At 31.7% G+C, this 19,879-nt stretch overlaps 1 protein-coding gene across 1 annotated transcript in view; it reads right to left on the bottom strand.

The window, feature by feature from the left end:
• The window catches only part of RpS12 (ribosomal protein S12), a 74,119-nt gene that overhangs the window by 41,479 nt on the left and 12,761 nt on the right, over positions 1 to 19,879 (bottom strand). The window lies entirely within an intron of this gene.

Here is a 19,879-nt window from a genome sequence, read left to right as displayed (position 1 = left end):
CAGTAGGTAATGTTTATTTTTAGTTAGGTTAGGTTAAGTAATTGTTAGGAGAGCCCCACAGGGCTATAAAAAAGGTTTGTAAAGTTTAAATAAAAGGATGGAGATCGTGTGACCCAATAAGCAATAAAAGGATTTATACAAACATTTAATGTTTCATTTTATCAAATTTAATTCAGATCCCAAACTCTGATGTAGACTTGTATGAAACTTATACACTGAAACTCAAGAAAAGTTGGTGCTTTATTCAATGACAATATATTAGTCATACAAATACGGGATACAATTAATGAATGATGGCACAACTTATAACCCCCTACCCCACACCCTTTTTCGTTGTGAACGCCTATACTTTGAACCAAACTTGGATGTATGTGTACACAGGGAGCGAGGGGACATTGGGCTGTTTATTATACTAGTCCCCAAATTTCGATAGCTTAACAACTTTGGGGACTTTTATTGAATTTTGATTGGTTGCTACTTTAAAATGAGTGTCCAAACGTTTTAACCACTAATTGTAATCTACAGAAGGAGTAATTTTGTGTATCATCATGGAGTATGTACATCTATTTATCGGTAATTGTCTTATCCCTTTATATCCCTGATGTGTACACCTTATTTGGGTGGTACAACAGCCCTAGCATCTAGATGATTTCAATTCTTGATTAAAACTTATTAAAAGCGAAGCTTTCTACAGTTAGAGTTGGTCTGTCTGTCTGTCCGTGACAGATAGCTTTAATAGTTAATATAGGCTTGATAGAATTGGCCCATTAGCTTTAAACTTTCTGTGACAGTTTAGTTTAATTTTGAAAGCGTAGCAACTCAGTAATCATTACCGGAAGGTCTTAATGTTTAAATAATTTTATCGGTTTTTATTACACTAGCGGCTTCGCCTCTAGCCTCTAGGGGCTTTGCCCCAAGAGGTGATACAAAAATTAAGGCGAAATTCGTTAAAGGACCAAGAAAAAAAAATGGGGGGGGATTTTTTTATTTTTGGGGGGGTTGGGGGTGTCCCACTCCCCAAGAAAATAGCTTAAAACCACCACCGGACCAATAGGTAAATACCCTGAAGAGTAGAATCCGATCGGTTCAGTGGTTACCGAGATCTTAAGCTTCAGACGGACGGACAGACAGACATCAAGCTACTTTGTATTATAGATATTAAAATCTATTTGATTTTAAGAATATCAATTTCTTGAGCGAGTAGGCATAATGTTATCAGCGAAGTATCTTAATAAAATATTCATATGTATGTCATTATTAAGCATCCTACATATAAGTAATATTTGTATGTACAATTTTAAAATTAACTTGAATATTAAAAGCGTGGTTACTTTATATTTGTTAACGCTTGTCTGACTGGCCATATAACTGAAATTTATAATGTCCAATAAAATATGACGTCATACAATACATATGACCAATTATAGGCCAGTATACATTGTAATTGACCAATGGTAAATTATATACTGGCCTAACATTGGTTATTTGTATTGTATGACGTAATTTTTTATATGACACTATACGCTGTTTCCATTTGATTTATTTGGCTTCGCTTTTATGGCTGTTGTCATTCTGGTTTATATTGTGATTGTATGTGTATTAAATACCTAAATATATAAATCTATCTAAAATCTTATCAAAATATCAGGTCCCGGCAGCCGCGCTCAGCCACACATAAATCTCAAAGTTAAACAAACTTGTGTGCAAAAAAAATTCCGGGCTGTCTTCTGAAAACGGGTTTAGACATCCAGCTTAAAGTTATAATATGACATTTTGACTGAGGCTTTACACGCGGGTGACGCGCGGCAGCCTAGCCCTGCAAAATAACTCAACTCAGGTCACATTTTCTGTAAAAAAAAGTCCTCAAAGATTCTATCTTCTATATCCTATAAGGAAATGGTGTTATACCAAAATGGGTTATAAAATAAAATATCAAAGTTTAGGAAAAAATCCACGGACAAAACATATAGCTAGAATTTTGTCTGATTTATTTATTTAAAAGATTATATTAATCTGTTAATCAATTTAAAAAAAAATATTATTTAATGCTTGAAAAATATTAAAAAGAATTTTTTTTTCATTTTCCATATACTATGTTTTATAATAACCTTTTCTTATTCGTTGACTAAACAAGTTTGGGGACTTTTATTAAATTTTGATCGGTTGGTTCATTAAGTTAGGTTTTAAACGAATCAACCACAAACTGTAGTCTATAGAAGGGGTAATTTTGAATATCATCTTTGAGGATGTATAGTATATCAATTTATCGTCCATTGTCTTATATATTTAGATCCCTGAGTATTCATTACGAAATAAATCATTCTAATGATCAGTACCAATTAGAGAGTATCAACGCCCTGAGATGGGGTTTTTGAAAGATGAATGCCGCGTTTTTTTACATTTATTGATTTAACGAAGACGATTGGATTTCCACAGAGTATACAACTTAGGAATTCAAAATTTTAAAATTATTATTTTAGCCATTTGTATAATGTCTAATACAGCTCTAAAAAGATGCATTAATTAATATGTAGCAAAAATGGATTGAAGATAATTTGTTTTTCTTCTATAAAGGCCGTACCAACATAAGCGAAATTATTAAATAAATAGTTGTATACTCTGTTTAAATTTCGAGAATCGAAAAAACGCGGCATTCTTTTTATGGAAACCCATTTCTGATTAAAATTACAAAAATATTTTCTTTCTAGTATGGCTTCAAAACCGATCAATATCCTTTGCATTAGAACCAGTTCTCAGACATACCGAAAAATCATGTATAGCACGAATAACAAACATTATCCACGAATATTAAAATAAAAATCATACATTTAATACCATTTTGTTAGCCCGGGCCTTCGGTTCCTTGGGAATACCGAAACTGGTTTTAATCTTATGATTATCATTTAATATCCGCGGAAAGCTATAATACAATGCGAAAAATAATTATCATAATATTCAGTCATTTTCCCAAACAATAATGAACCTTTTTCGTGCTTAGACAATTAGAAATGTTATTAGAGGTAGGGTGAATAGAATAGTGCAGCTACTCTATAACTATTGTCTCTTGTTGGACTATACTTTTCCTTTTCAAAAATGAGTTATGTTAATGGAAAAAAAACAATTTGATGAAATATCCAAAAATGTTAGTGATTTATTTACAACTAGCGGCTATGCCTCTAGCATCAATGGACTATGTATTCGATTGGACATAGAAATAAAAGATAGCTTAAAACCATCCCAAGCTTATATTTGCAAATAAAATAGCCTAAAACCATAACTCGACCTATGTAAAGCACAGCTTAAATAGAAGACATGATCGGTTCAGTGGTTATTGAAATCTTAAGCTTAAGACAAAAACCCGTAATACTTTGCATAATAGGCTAATATGTCATTCAATAAAAATTTAATCTGTACAATTTTTTTAACATCAATAAAATATAAAAAAAACTTATCTTTTTATAGGTATTATTTCCTCATCCAATATGTTATTATTTTGTTATAAATGCACATGTCCTTGTTGCAAATAGGATGCTAAATATTACACATATTGCCATTATTTTAGCACATCAGGCTTCTTACCAGAAAATTCTAGAATTTTAAAGTAACCATGCATTTAAAGCACTGAACATCAATTCTTAAAAGAGAGGTAATGTATAATCATACTCAGATAAAAAAAATTACAAAAATTGTAAATGTTCGATTTAAAAAAAATACAGTATATTATTGACTGTTCATTAAAGAAATAAAGTTTTCATTATAATTCTCCATTAAAATCATTCATAGAAGAAAGCTAACTAACCCAATTATTAAGATGCTCATTGTTAATGTTTAAATATAAAAGCAATAATTGGTATTAAATGTATAGATGTATAAGCAAGACAACAACCTGGCCTAAGAAGTGAGGACCTTTTTCGTCTACTAGCAAATTGCCTTCCTCTCCTTTGAAGCGACTTGGCTGTGGCAATATTTCCGACACTATTAGCTGATATCCAAAGACCGATTGAAAGTCGGCACAAGGTTCCCACCCCGTGGGTCAAGTTACCTATAGCCTGTGTCCTCTTTATTCTTTTACTTTAATGTATAGGAATTAATAGGTAGTTTTATATACAACAAGTTGTCTAAACAATCTTAATTTAATCTGTTCAACTTTGGTTTGCCAATTTTACAACAATTCTTTGTACTTTTCCTTAAAATAGAACGCAAAAGAATAGTTACTTATCTTATCGTATTATAGACAGCTTTCCGTTAATATGAAAAACAAAAATTGTAAGATTAGAACAGGAATTATGAAATAGAATATATTAAATCACCCCTTTCAAGGAGCCTCTTGTTATAAGGGGCGATCAATGAAAATAATCGCCCCTTAAGGTGCGATGTCACGAAAGGGACTATACCCCAATTTTCTTTTAATACTCGTGGAAAATTTTATGTAATATGTAATTTTTCAGTTGGCTGAGAGCCAGTTATAATCCCGCGGACATCGGTTTCTAAGCCAAACTGGAAAATAGTTTCCTTTTATATAATTTTTTTTATTTCCTCTTAATGAAATTAATAAAATTGGTTTTGTTATACATTCTTATATCAAGCACAATATGAATCAATACATATTACATATATGATACAACGCGTAAGTAGCAACAACTTCATAGGTGTTATGTGCGCCCAAAAGCGGGTCAAATCAGATTAACGTGCCGACGAGCCTAGAAAAGAAATTTCGCGCACTCAATCAATGTAGGGGAATTTTGAGGCGCTTTTGTAATCGAGATACAACGAAGCTGGTAAAATTGCAAATAAGAATAAAGGGAGGATATATGAATATAGGGGGAGGGGGGGTTGAATGAGGTTCCTTAAATGCAAAGCTCAATCTCGATTTCAACTTTGGTGGATTTATCGTCAGTAGGTGGCAAATACAAATAGTCGGTCGTAGCTGAAATGCTTAAAGAAGAAACTATTTGTGCAAAAATTTGTATCTAAAAGTGAAAAAGTTTTAGGAAATGTTATACTTTGTATCTTTTTAAAAGTAATTTGTAGTTGGTTTTCTATCTTAGTTAAATAATTTACAATATAAAGTCTAGTATAATCTTCAATTTACACATGTACGCAAGTTTAGAAATTAATTATTAATAGTTATTTCTCGCATCGTATTATAAACAGCTTTCCGCGGATATATAATGTACAATTATAAGATTAAAACCAGTTTTTTAGCCCCGAGGTCCCGAAGGCACGGGCTAAAAAACTGGTTTTAATCTTATGATTGTACATTTTTATATTCGTAGAAAGCTGGATATAATACGATGCTAGACATAGTTTTTTCGTATGGATGAGAACCGGTTCCTATCCACCGGATTCGAATGAATACAAGAAATTTTAAAAAAATATTGTACTATCTAATAAGCTTCTTAATTCCCTATAGATAATTATATGTTACAGGAATCATCAGGCAAAGTCCAAAATCATAGAAAGATTCTAAAAACCCTCAATTATAATGATTAAACGTATTCGCAACGGATGAACGAACTGACCTATCCTAATGAAAAAATAAGCTTTGCTTTAAATAAAACGTAGTTTATTATAAACAAGGATGACAACATCCATAAGAGCGAAGTACTGAAACGGTGGGACAAACCGACATTAACACTTGTATAGTGTCTGAACTGAATAATCAGAATATAAAAGTAGAATAGTCAAGGCAAAATTGTAAGTAAATTTGTTGAAAAACTGCTTGATACAGGATAATGTTATTGACATACTTACATTCTTTTACTTGATTATAGAGTTGCTTCGCTTATAATATTGTTTTTTGTCGTCCCAGGAATCAATGAACTAAAAATCAGATCAACCGGATATCTAGATCACATAAAATATTGTTGTTAAAAAAGTAGAAAAATCGACATGTTTAAAATGGACGTACGGACATTCTGGTAATGATTATAGAGTTGATACGCTTTCAAATCGAACCTATCTACTACAGGAATCACCATGCAAAATTTGAAATCGATAGGACAATTCTAACATGCTTAAAATAATAAAAAAGCTATCTATCTCAGACGGACGGACGGACCCACCCTAATTATAGAAAAGCTTCAAAGAATAAGCAAAGGTGTAAATGGATATTGAAAACACGGATATAGTAAGAGATTCTCGCATAACCTGATAAAATGTTTTTCCCAGATTGCTAATAAAACTATACTACCTCCCCTTATGACTATCCACATTTTCTACCTTGGCCATGGAGGAAAGTATTGATCAATATCTGAAGAAATTTTTTAGCAAACGAAATAGACGACAAAAATCCCCTATTTTCTTTTTCTTTCTATACTACAATTAAAAGTGGGGAGTCGGGTTCCCCACCCTCAAGGGCCTCTAATTATCTATAATACAAAGTAGAATTATGTCTGTCTGTCTGTCCGTCCGTCTGTTCCTTAAGATCTCGGTAACCACTGAACCGATCGGATTCTACTCTTCAGGGAATATACCTACTGGTCCTGTGGTGGTTTTAGGCTAGTTTCTTGGGGGGTGAGACGCCCCCAACCCCCTAAAAAACAAAAAATCCCCCACTCAATTTTTTTGGAGCCTTTGGCTTGAAAAAATATTTTTAAAGTTTTAAATTACCTCTTGGGGCAAAGCCCCTAGAGGCTAGGAGAGAAGCCGCTAGTAACTATAGAAATAAGTATTCACGTGTTAAAGTTGTAGTAATTATTCATTCTCTGAGTAAATATTCAGTAGCAGCTCCATGAAAATTTAGATTTTTACGGATAATTTGTTTACATAAATGTAATGAGGCACGTACGTACGTACGTAAGAAAGTTGGTTTTAACAAACAAGCAGCAACTACGAGTCATTAATAATAATCATTTACAGTATTTTGCTTACATACTTTATATTAATCTTCATTTGTTTGAAGAAAAAAAACTAATTGTGTCTGAAATTTTCTAAAAATAATTGAATCTACAGAGAGGGTTATTTTGTTTCTCATCATTGGGGATGTATATCAATATATCGTCCATTGGCTTTTTCCTTAAGTTCTCTGATGATTTACGTACATTAGTACGTTTAATTTAAGCCAAGAAATGGCCACAGTAAAAGTGTCTGACTATGACGTCAGAAAAAGTTAACAATTAACCAATGAGGAGCCAGTATTAACAATGGTAAAATATATAGCGGCCTCTCATTGGTTAGTTGTTAATTTTTTCTGACGTCATAGTCAGACACTTTTACTGTTTTCCAAGAAATTTTTATTGCAATTTGATTAAATCGATTTCTCCTTTGTATCTTTAATATAAAGGCAGAGGCGTGCAGTAGGGGGTTATATGATTAATACACCTCCCCCTTAATTATTTCTGTTAAGTATCTCTCTACTACTACTCTAAGTGAGCTTTTAAACACTCGAATCTTTAATTTCTGGACGTTAAAAATCTTTAACGTGATGTAAAAAATTTCCCTTGCAGTGGCCCCCTGCCCCCCACCCTGCGTTGGCTAAATCCCGTGCACGCGCCTGAGTGATATTTGTAAATATCCTTACAGTTTGAAATGCCTAAATATGACAAAATCTTTATTTACTTTATAAAAAGCAGGCAAACAAAAATTATCTCGATTATTTTTATAAGGAATGTGTTCTCAGTTGTGTATGTTTGCTGACAAACTTTTAAAAATGTTCTTATTTTAATGTAATACTGTACAGTGTTTTGTAAATTGGACAAATTTTAATCATAAATTAGATATAGAGTTGCTTCGCTTATGTGGCTATGGCATATACATATTAAATAAAAACCGTCCTAGGAACAACAAGAAGCTTACTTAAAAAGTGAGTCATATCGCTCTAGCAGTTTTTTGGTATATATATAATCTACTAGGTTATTAGGTAAAACTATAGAATCATATTGAAGAAAAATATTAGTAATCAAAACAATTCCCTTCTTAGTATTAGGTAGGTATAATAAGGATTCTTAAAATTAATTGTAAAAGGCGTTTTAATTTATCTTTAGTGCATTAAAAAAGCTAAATTATATAGAAATTTGTTTAGCATAACAGAGAAATCCATTTAAAGTTTTTTTTAGTTAATTGGACGATATTATTTTAAATGGTTAATTATACTGCTTTACCAAAATTATTTAAAAACTAGAAATTTCTTGAGTTTTTGTGATATAAATTTAATAAACCCTTACTATTTTTGGCATTTTAATGCTTACATAAAATTATATGTACTTAAAAAAATATCCAAACTAAACCGGTTCATATTAAATGACAGCCATAACAGCTGAAAAAATGAATAATTTCGATGCATATAGATCAGAAAAATCTTTAACCAAAATACCATCAGTTTATCTACAAAAGCAGCCGAATTAATAAATTTTGCAATATGAAAATAATGACCGTCAGAGCATTACCGACAGCCTGACGACCTAAGTAAATTATATGGTGAATGGTTATTGTTATAGGGAATTATCACAAAAAGAAGACATACGGACATTTAAAATTACAGAGTAGCTTCGTTGCTAAAAACATGAAATACTACCCTTAAACATTTATAATTGAAATAGATTTCCCGCTGAAAAACGTACAAAAAGACAAACAAGGACAATTATGTAGATAAGAAGCGCAGTATCGACAAGAAGAAAAATAACAGTGATGACAACATCCAAAAAAGTGAAGCTCTGAAATGGAAGGACAAACGAACATTACACATTTTAAGAGTTTATGAACCGAATAAGCAGAATATTAATGCATAAGTCAAAACAAAATTTAAGTAAATTTGTCACAAAAAATGCATGATACTGTCTAAGGACATACTAACATTTTTAGGAATTGATTATAGAGATGCTTTGCTGATACCATTGTACCTTGTTGTAATAGGTATCAATATACCATAAATCAGATGAATCGGATAATTTTAACATACAAAAATTTGCTGTAAAAAAAGTAAAAAACGGCATGTTTTAAATGGACGTAGGGACTTTCTGGTAACGATTATAATGTTGCTGCGCTTTTAAAGTCGTACCTAACTATTATAGGAATCATCATGCAAAGTTTGAAATCGATAGGACAATTCTAACATGTCTAAATTAACAAAAGAGCAAAAGTTACACGAAAAAGGCTAACCGTTACGGACAGATGGACGGTCCGACCCTAATTATAGAACAGCCTCGCTTTTAAAAATAATTGCAAGTATATTTTTAAAAAAACATTGGTCTTTTAGAGTCCGCAAATAAAAATCAATTTGCGCACTTAAGTTATCAAGTCGGATAAATGTTGGTACGGACATACGCAGAGATAATGATTATAGAATAGCCGAGCTTCGCTTCTATATGTAAAATTATGTATTTTTGCATGATGATTTTCAATATTTGTTGAAATAGTCGGTATAATTTAGGGAATTAAAAGGAAAGAGTATATTTGCTGTCTTGATAAACCTATTGATGCCAAGAAGGGTTAAAGGGATTCTACATCAAAACTTTGTTTAATTTTTTTTCTCCCTTGTAGACTATCCCTCTATCTTATTACTCCTTATCTCTATCTTTCTCTCTATTTCTTTTCTATCTCCCTAACTCTTTCCCTGTCTATCTATTTTTTTGTCGCTTTGTTTCTTTTTTTATATTTTTATAATAATAAGATCTGATTTTCTTGCTGACCATTTTGTATTTCTGTCATTTGTCTCTTTTTCAATCTAATCTTTTTCTCAATCTTTTTTTTATTTTCTTAACTTTTCAAATAGTTTTTTTCTTTTTTAATTTATAGATACAGTGCTTAGGAGTTAAAGGGCCCACATTATTAGGGTTCCAGTAATGAGTTTGGGATGAAAGAAAGAAAAAATATCTTCTCCCTCCCTTATTTTCAATTTATTTAGATAAAATGGTGTGGGGATTTCTTAGCTCGCTAGGCACTATAAGAGAGAGCACCTAAATATTTTTTATTCTTCACCCCTAATCCCTTTGTGTGTGCTGCCTACTCTACCACCAACCCTTATATGGAAAATTGAATTGTATGAATTACCCTCGGTATGGAAATGTTTATGAACAAAAATTCCTTTCATTTATATGTTAAGAAGAGATAAATTTTACCTTTTATTATTTTGTGTGTGCGTGTGTGTGTGTATGTGCGTCTGTGTGTGTGTGTGTAATAGAGGAATTGTTTCTAGGAATTATTTAAGTTCAAACTCTTTCATTATCTTATGAGAATGGACATAGAATATATGTGGTTATTATGACAGGGGAAATTTATCGTCAATTTAGCTTGCTAATATAGATCTCATTTATTGGTCGGCTCCTTCATCCATTATGAGAGGAGGGGTGGGGTAAAGGGTGTATCGTTATTTTAGCCAGCTGCGAGAATCCCTTTATCAGAGTAAATTAAAATTTTGCGCAACATCCAAGAAATAATATAAAGATTCTTATGAGATAATCAATAACATTCTAGGTTTACTAGGTTCATGTATTTGTTTTTAAAAAGCTTGTATTCATATTTTCATTGGATGGTCCGTAAGGCACTAAAACGGTCTTCTTTTATTATCTCGCAAATTGTTCAATCCCCAAAGATATATTTCTTATTAGGATTAAAAGTTGAGCAACTCTTGAATTATATAAAAGTAAAAGAATCTGTTTGTGTCTGTCTGTACCGAAGTATTTCGCTAAACCGTGAACCGATATGGTTCTCCTGGGATGGTTTAAGGATATTTGGGGGGATGTTACCACCATCCTCCAAAGAGAACTCACTTCTAGAAAAAATGATCCCCCGCCCCACAAATGATTATATACTAAAATTAAAAGCAGTGAGTCCTGTCCCATCTTTACTGAAGTGTCTCTAATAGCCTCTAGGGGCCTAGCTGCTAGTTTATAAATAGGATAATAGTCTGATGTATGAATGATATAAATGAGCTCGTATAGAAAGTGATGATTGTAGAATTATGTTAAGATTTAATCATGACAAATCTGTCCACAGATAATCTTTTATAATAGAGTTACATAGAATGTTCACAAACATGTTATAGTACAAAATTTCTGTTTTAGAATAAGTAAACTAAATTTTAAAAAGGATTATTAACTTATATTCTCAAAGTTTTTATAAGAGAATTCTAGATCATTAATAAAGACCTTTTTTATTTTTCAGTTTACAAACTAGCTAGAATACAACATTTTATCCTTAAAATAAACTAAAAGGATCTCTGTGTGTGTGTCTGTCTGTGTGTGTGTACCGTTATAGTTCTCATTTACAGTGTAGCTTCTCATAGGTCCTGTGAAGATTTATAGCTAATTAGGGGGAGGGTACCACCACCTTCCCATGAGAAATCGCAGAAATTTCTCCTTTTCAAGCAACATTTTCTGCCTTTAGAGTTTTTCAAATTTCTTTATTTTTATTTTTTAATATGTAAATTAAACTGATATGATTTATGCCATTTAGACTGAAGAGGGTGCCATGTTCACCGAAATATATTTCATTAAATAACTGAGAAGTACCAGAGACTTTTTCACTCAGTGAATTTATCATGAAAAAAAACATTGTACGAAGCTGCTAGTAATAATTACACTTCCTATATAAAGCGGCTTAATCCACATAGACATATGAATCACAAATCCCTTTTTTGATCTCTCTAGTAATAATTTATATAGTTATTTTTCTTAGCTCAATTTCTTGAGTCCAGTTTTTAAAACTATTCAGAAAGGCATCCTTTAATTAAAGTTCGATGTTGCGAGACTGAACGCATGACTCCTCAAATTAGACAAACACACACACAATCAGTCTTTCTATTAAATTTATATCCTTGTAATGAAGTAAAAGGCTCTCTTTTTGTATGTCTGTCTGTACCGAAGGATCTCTCTAACCGCTTAACCTATATGGTTCTTCTTTTAAGTGTACCTTCTCATAGGTTCTGGGAAGGTTTATTGCTATTTAGAGGGAGGGTACCACAACTCTTCCAAGAGAAATTACCACCCCACCCACCTCATGTGCCCCTAAAGGCCTCGAAGGCGTAACCGCTATACTACAAAACTGTTGTTTGACTCAACATAGTACATTATCTTCTGTTTTCTAAGAATAACATTTCATAGAAAAAAACCTAATTAATAATCCTTAATTATTTTGATACAGCAATTTGTTTTTCACACTTAAAATATTTAATTATTTATTGTATAAGAAATGTATGTAAAAATTTGTTTAACCTTGTGTGAATAATATTTTCATAAGATTAATCTAAACATTGTTTTTATTGTATGGGGATGGGAAGGGGAGATAAATGCTGCGTTATGCCAGTTTCATGAGCAATTAAATTTTAGAATTAAAGCTTTCTTTTAATTGGATGTAATATTTTTTTTTTAAATTATAATCAAATTTGTTCAGATCAATATGTTTTAATTTTATTTCTATTCTTTTTTTCTTTAAGGCCCTTAAGATTTTAATTATACTAGCCTTAAAAAATATTTTTATTTTGATAAAATTAATGATTACTGTCTTTACCCATTTGGTAGATAGATGAAATGATTATTTTGATGGAAAGGTACCTTGAAATATTTATTTTTGATGTAGGTCAACCTAAATTTTGGAAAAAAATCTTTTTAAATTTTACACACAGCCAACAAAGACAATTATAAATATAATTAGCGCTGTTATGACATGATAAATATTTTTGAGGTCAGTTAAAAAATAAACGAAACAAATTTTCTAACTTATTTTCTTCTAAAGTTTAAGTTTAAAACCTTAGCATAAAGATTAATTAGTTAATCCAATGAAGTGTATTGAGGATCACGTCACGATATCAATGTTTAACAGTTAGGGACTTTGATACATTATTTACATTATTTAAAGAAGGATCTCGCTAACCACTGAACCGACATGGTTTCCTTTACAGGTTAGTAGCTTCTTGGAAGGTTTTTATCTATTTTTGGGGAAGGTGCCACCATTCTTTCAAGAGAAATCGCAAAAAAGAACAAAAAATATAATTAACCAGCTGGCGAAAAAATATTATTTGGGAAACAGCGGATCCTAAAGTAAATTAAAGAAAAACAGAGGACTGTAGGGGCATAGCCGCTAGTATAGTGTATTCTATTTCCATTTCAAGATGGACAAAACTTATGTTATTGTTTATTTACTAGCGTCTATACCCATGACATGTAGAGGATATGCCCTTCCTTGGTTAGGTTGATGGGTTCGAATCTCAGCTTTATTCAACTGATGAAATTAAAAGATATACCTACCGCTGCTATTTCAAATGAAAGTAGTAAGAGTAGAAGAAATGACTTTAAAAATGAGAACCTCATTACCATTCACATTTAGGACTTCCATACAAAGTTTTTGAAAAATAAAAAAAATAAGAACCTTTGCTAATAAACTACGCCAAAAAATTTATCTTATTTTGTATTTCTATTAAAGTATGACTTAAGTCCCTAACTGTTCAATTCTTGGGTGGTGATCATTTAACTGGTCTTTTAAAAACCGCAAAAGAACCTACTTATTTAACTGGTCTTTTAAAAACCGCAAAAGAACCTACTTATTTAACTGGTTTTTAAAAACCGCAAAAGAACCTACTGATTTAACTGGTCTTTTAAAAATCGCAAAAGAACCTACTTATTTAACTGGTTTTTAAAAACCGCAAAAGAACCTACTTATTTTAAAAATAAACACTTTTTTTCACCGGGATGTATTTCTTGAGGGGGTGAAAAAGCGGGCAAGGCAGGGCTCAGGACAGATATTTTGACTTTCCAAGAAAAAAGACATACATAGTAAAGCTCCGCATTCCCCCGTGTTGAATAACAATAAACAATATGCCATTAAAATGTTAAGTTTGGCTTAATGAGTAATTAAGCTTTAAAAATATAGGTATATTAGCTTTTTTCCAGCGAAGTTTCTATAAAATTTACTTTGTGCATAAAAGGAGAGAGTTATTGACTGCTTTTGAGTTTCTATCAGAATTTGCTAATCCTTATATAAAAGTAACATAATGTCTATTTTTCTGTGTGTACCGAAGGATCTTGAAACGATATCGTTTTCCTTTACAATTTAGCCTCTCATTGGTACTGGGAAGGTTATTAACTATTTTGGGGAAGGGTACCACCACCCTTACAAAGAAAAATCGCCACTAGGAAAAGAAGAGCAACCAATTTTTTTTTATTTCTAAAACTAATATATAAAGTGGTGGGATCGACTTTCCCCTCTTCTCACCTTCAGTGCACCTAGAGGCCTCTAAGGTGCGTAGTCGCTTGTCTTTATGTAAAGACTTATCTTTTTTATAACGGTGTATGTTTGTCAATACGTGCAAAAACATTTCGATAACCGTCCTTTACACTAATTTGGGTTTCCTATTTAGTGAAAGTTTTTATCTCGTATAGAGGATTTTGACAAACTTCGCTATTATTAGATGTAGATATCCTTGTTATTTATAAGTTGATATACATTAAATAGATAATAACAAGGAACAATCCATAAATAGCGCAGCTAGAATGTTATATTATTTGTTGTTGTTGTAACTTTAAGCGCATTTAGACGTCTAACTTACATAGTTGCTGAAAAAATCAGCTTTTTGTTGTTAATAAAATTGGACTGAAGGACGAATAAATGGGCGCATTCACTCAAATCTATTTTTGGGCCAGTGAACCACCCCTGCACCCTTCTTACTTTTATTCAATAAAAAAACATAATCAAGCTTTAACCCTGTGGAAGCCTTATCCCTTCAGGATTTTTCAATATTACTATTTTCCCTCCAAAATTTCGTATAAACGATTTAAGTTAGACCGTCAATGAATGCATAGACGTACTGACGCACACTAGTAAAGAGAAGCTGCTGTGCTACAAACAAAAAATGGTAACACGTGTTAAAGATATGATTAAACCAAACCATTCATAGCAGTAGTAGTCAGGGAGGGAGGGGACATTGGCCTGTTTATTACACTAGTCCCCAAAGTTTTATGATAATGATTTCTTATTGGTTTGCTTAACAACTTTGGAGACTTGTAGCAAATTATGATTAGTTGGTTCATTAATTTATGTGTCTAAACGTTTTATCCACTTATTATAATCTACCAAAGGGCAATTTTGTGTATCATCATCGGAGATGTGCATCAATTTATCTGCCGTTTTCCTAACCCTTTAAATTCCTGAGAAGTAGTGTACAACATGATTAAAATTCAAGGCGGACCCAAAATTAACTTTTATTCCTAACAATTCAATAAAGGACAGGGACGAGTCTTCTGAAGAAAAAACTAATTTACCCAGGGAGGGAGGAAACATTGGACTGGAAATTACACTGGGACCCAAAGTTTTTTAACCACATTTTCTTATTCGTTGGCTCAAAATCTTTTGTACTTATGTGTCCAAACTTTTCAACTAATGTTTTAGTTTACAAAAGGTATAATTATGTTTATCATCGAGGATGTTTATCAAATTACCATCCATTTTCTTATCCCTTAAGATCCCTAAATACCTCATTTTCTGTATATAATGATTATCTGAGGGAAATAAGATATCATTGTTCAATTTTCATAAACTAGATTTTTTTTTGGTTTTAATATGTATTAAAATTTTAGAAAAATATTGTTATTTTTAGATAATCATAATAGTTGAGGACATAATATATTTTCTTGATGTGCCACATCCTTGTCTCTTAATTAAAGAAACCCTTCTCTGTAAATACTCAGGTATCTAAAGGGATAAGACAATGATCGAAAAATTCAAGTTCATCTCCGATGATGATACACAAAATTAACCACTTCCATAGATTACAATTACTGGTCGAAAAATTTGGACACTCAGTTAAATGAACCATTAAAAATTAAACAAAAGTCCCCAAGGTTGTTAAGTTAACCAATAATAAAATGTTATTATAAAACTTTGGGGACTAGTGTAAGAAAACAGCCCATTGTCCCCCCTCTCTCTCTCAGGTTATTATGAGCTGAAGTAAGCAATAGTCCTTTTAAATTGCTCATTGTAAAAATAAATGATTGTAATGAGAGAGTTTTACAGAGCAGTAAAATGAACATTTTAATTTGCATATTGAGCTGATATCATTCAAATAAGGAGATACTAATAAAGTTAAAGAATAGAGGGAGGGAGGGGACATTGGGCTCTTTATATCATGAGTCCCCAAAGTTTTACAATGATGTTTTTTATTCGTTGGCTCAACAAATTTGGGGACTTACATTGAAATTTGATTGTTTTGTTCATTAGTTTAAGTGTCTAAACGTTTCAAGCACTAATTGTAATCTATAAAAGGGGTAATTTTGTGTAGAATTATTGGGGTTGTATATCAAACTATCAGTCATTGTCTTACCCCTTTAGATCCTTGTAGTTTAGCAGAGCATTTCTAAAGAACAAAATTTTAAATTTCTCATCGTAATTTTAACTTTATAATAACCCAGAAAAATATTAATTTCTCATTTTAAAACAGTCCAGTTTTAGATCACAGTGTCCCTAATAAAGATTCTATTTTGATTTTATATTTATTTAGGTATTCCAACAATTCAGAGAAAATTTGTATTTTTTTAGCAAAATATACAGAAAAATATCTTATTCTCTCTGTGGCTGTGGAGTGTCCAAACGTTTCAACCACTAATTGTAATCTATAGAAGGGATTTTTTGTGTATCATCATTGGGGGTGTACACCAATTTATCGGCCATTGTCTTATCCCTTTAGATCCTTGATAAGAACACTATTCTTATTTATCCAGCTGCTGAAAGACTAGATTTTCTAGAAGGCTCGACACCCCTTCTTGTCGTTCACCGTTCAATTGACAATGGATGTAGAATATACGTGGATATTTTGACAGGGGGAAAGTTGTCGTAAATTTAGCTTGCTAACATGGTCAGTTAGTTCATCTATTAGTAGGGGAGGTGATGGGGTAAAGGGGTTTGGATGTGGGTATCGTTATATCAGCCAGCTGTCAATTTCACTTTATTAAAGAAATCATAAATATCTGGTGTAATATCCAAGTAATAATAATATCCATTGTTCTAATTTTCTTCTTGATAATAGTTTATTAAAATTGCAAATCCATCCATTAATATTTAGAATACCTTTGATGGCTTGGCCACTTTATTCTATTTTCGTCTATTGATAGAATAGGTGGCACTCTAACTCCCCTTGTTGTCACTTTTTTGGCCTCTTTTATTCACAATAGGCCTAGTTATTTAAAATACAATATTTTTTTCCTTTTAAACGTCAATTCAAAAAACTTTTTTAGTTGATATCAATAAAATTATAAAAAAAAATTTCCAATTAAAGTTTATGTTAATTTGATGTTTAAATTTTTTTTCTGCAAAGTAAGGAATCAATTAATGGCTTTGTGGCAATAAATCATAAAAAGTTTATCTATAAAGATCAGAACTTCAGAAGTTCGGATTTATTCAAAGACCTATCCAATTAACTTATGATCTACAACTTTCTTTAGCAAAATTATTCTTTAAATACTGTAAGTTGGTCTAGTGTGATTTGAAAAGCAGTCCATAACTATGACAATGGATTTATTATTAATTGGATCTTACACCAGATTATCATGTACCCTAATAAAGTGAAATTTGTAGCTTGCTAAAAAAACTATCACCTTCCACCCCCTTTACCCCATCCCCTCCCCTGCTACAAGATGAACGAACTGACGTATAAATGACGCATGGTTTTGCGAACGACTACCAAAATTTGTTTAACCAAAAAGTAAAAAAATATCCCCCATAAATCGTTGAAATTATAACTTAAAAACGGCCTTACTAGTTTCGAGATCTTAATAGACAGATAAAGAGCCTAATTATTTATATTTTAAAAATTTTACTGTAAATCTTACAAATCTTCAAATTATTAATCATCGAAATGTACAGTTAATTGATATTACAAACAAAATAGATATTTTCCAATTACATTGAAAATAGTTTTTATCATTAGAGTAGGAGTAGGATTATTTTCTTTCCTTACCTATCTCAATAGATGTAAAAGTATAGATGTATAGTCCTAACTATTACCTGGCCCAAGTCGTGCAGACTATTTTCGTCTGCTAGCAATTGGCTTTCTGTTCTCTTTGAGGGACTCTTCTGCGTTTATATTTTCGACGCTATTAGCTTATTTTAAAGAACCAATAGAGTACGCACAGGGTCCCTGCTCTGTTAGTTGATTTATATATAGCTCGCGCCCCATCTATTCTTTTACTTATCTCCTATCCCTAAACCCATACAGGCGAACACTGACAGACACACACACATTGAAACCTATTGTAACATCTCTTACCAAGGGGCCTTGTTTCAGCAAATTAAATCCATATGAAATTACTGAAAAATTTGGATATTTTTATGGCGTAATGTCGGAATAAAATTTAGTTTCTGTTGTAACTAAAGGGAAGTGGGTAAGTAGGGGGTTGGGGAGGAAGTGGGTTGTGGAGAAATTTTCCTTAGAATTGTTTGTCAGCATCCTGGTTCCTTGTCCCTACTCTTACCTTTTACAGTGCGAGACTCTCTTGACCAAATTGACATCCCATTCTTGGGATAGATTAATTATATTTCCAAAACTTTGTCTGCTAAATTTCAGGGATCTAAAGGGATAAGACAATGGCCGATAATTTGATGTACATCCTTATAGATGATACACAAAACAACCCATTTTGTAGATTATAATTGGTGGTCCAAACGTTTGGACACTCAACTTAATTAACCAACCAATCAAAATTCAATAGAAGTCCCCAAAGTTGTCAAGAAAGCGTTATTTTAAACTTTGCAGACTATTGTAATAAACAGTCCAATGTCCCCTCCCTCCCTGGTTAAATTTGCTTCCCTGCCATAATATCTACAAATACAGCCTAAACATTCCAAATTGGTTTTATCCCTATAAAAACAGTTTCAATGGCTGAACTAAAAAGGTAGCTTCAATAACTATTTATATTGTATTTAATAAATGAGAGACTTATCCTTGGTAAAAGTTGCAGCTGTGAGGGGTTTTTAAAAGCAAAGCTTATCTATTTTTAGGGTCAGTTCGTCCGTTTGTGGTAGATAGCTCTGATCGTTAATTTGATAAGAATCCTTCTATCGATTTCAAACTTCATCATGATTTCTGTAACAGTTAGGTACAATTTAGAAAGCGTAGCATTCTTAAAATTCAATATGTTCATTTTAAGCATGATGATTCTTTAGCTGTTTAGATTTTATTTTTTGTTATCTTGAATCCTAGAATTCGTTTAGGCTTATTGTTAGAAGCAAAGCATCTCTATATATAAGGTAAATGTTTGTGCATGTCCGCATTAAGCATCCTGCATTGAAGTAATTTTGGGCAGACAATGGCCGATAAATTAATGTACATCCCCAATGATGATATACACAAAAATTTTTCTTCTGTAGATTACAATTATTGGTTGAAACGTTTGGACACTTAACTTAATGAAACAACCAATCAAAATTCATAAAAAGTCCCAAAGTTGTTAAGTCAACGAATAAGAAAAAGTAATTACAAACTTTGGGGACTAGAGTAATAAACAGCACATTGTCCCCTTCCTTCCTGAATTTTGGGAAAGATATGTATGGAATTTTTTTCTTTCAGTATTTTAACTATATTGAATATTTAATACGTTTTTACTTTTTATTTGTTAAAATTCGTTTGTCTGGCCATCTAATTGACTGAGCTTCGATTTTTTTATGTTGTCATCCTTGTTTTGAAGAACTTAATAATTTTAATTTTAAAGTTGTTTTAAAAAGGTTCATCTAACTTAAAAGCAGTTTTAGTATATAAATATTGATATATATTTATAACTATAAATTTTGTAATGTTTTAGATTCCATAATTTATAAACATTACGTTATAGTCTACTCGACCCTACCTAACTCCTATTTTTTCTAGAAAATAACTTAGTAGTTAAGCCTCTTGAATGTTAAGTTTGATTGAATAACACCCTGTAAGCCCCACAGGGTTGGATCTTCCTAGATTAAT

Source organism: Acartia tonsa, chromosome 4, assembly GCF_053477335.1.
Source record: "Acartia tonsa isolate MP-2025a chromosome 4, ASM5347733v1, whole genome shotgun sequence".
NCBI lineage: Eukaryota > Metazoa > Arthropoda > Copepoda > Calanoida > Acartiidae > Acartia > Acartia tonsa.
This window is presented reverse-complemented; position numbering and strand designations above follow the sequence as displayed.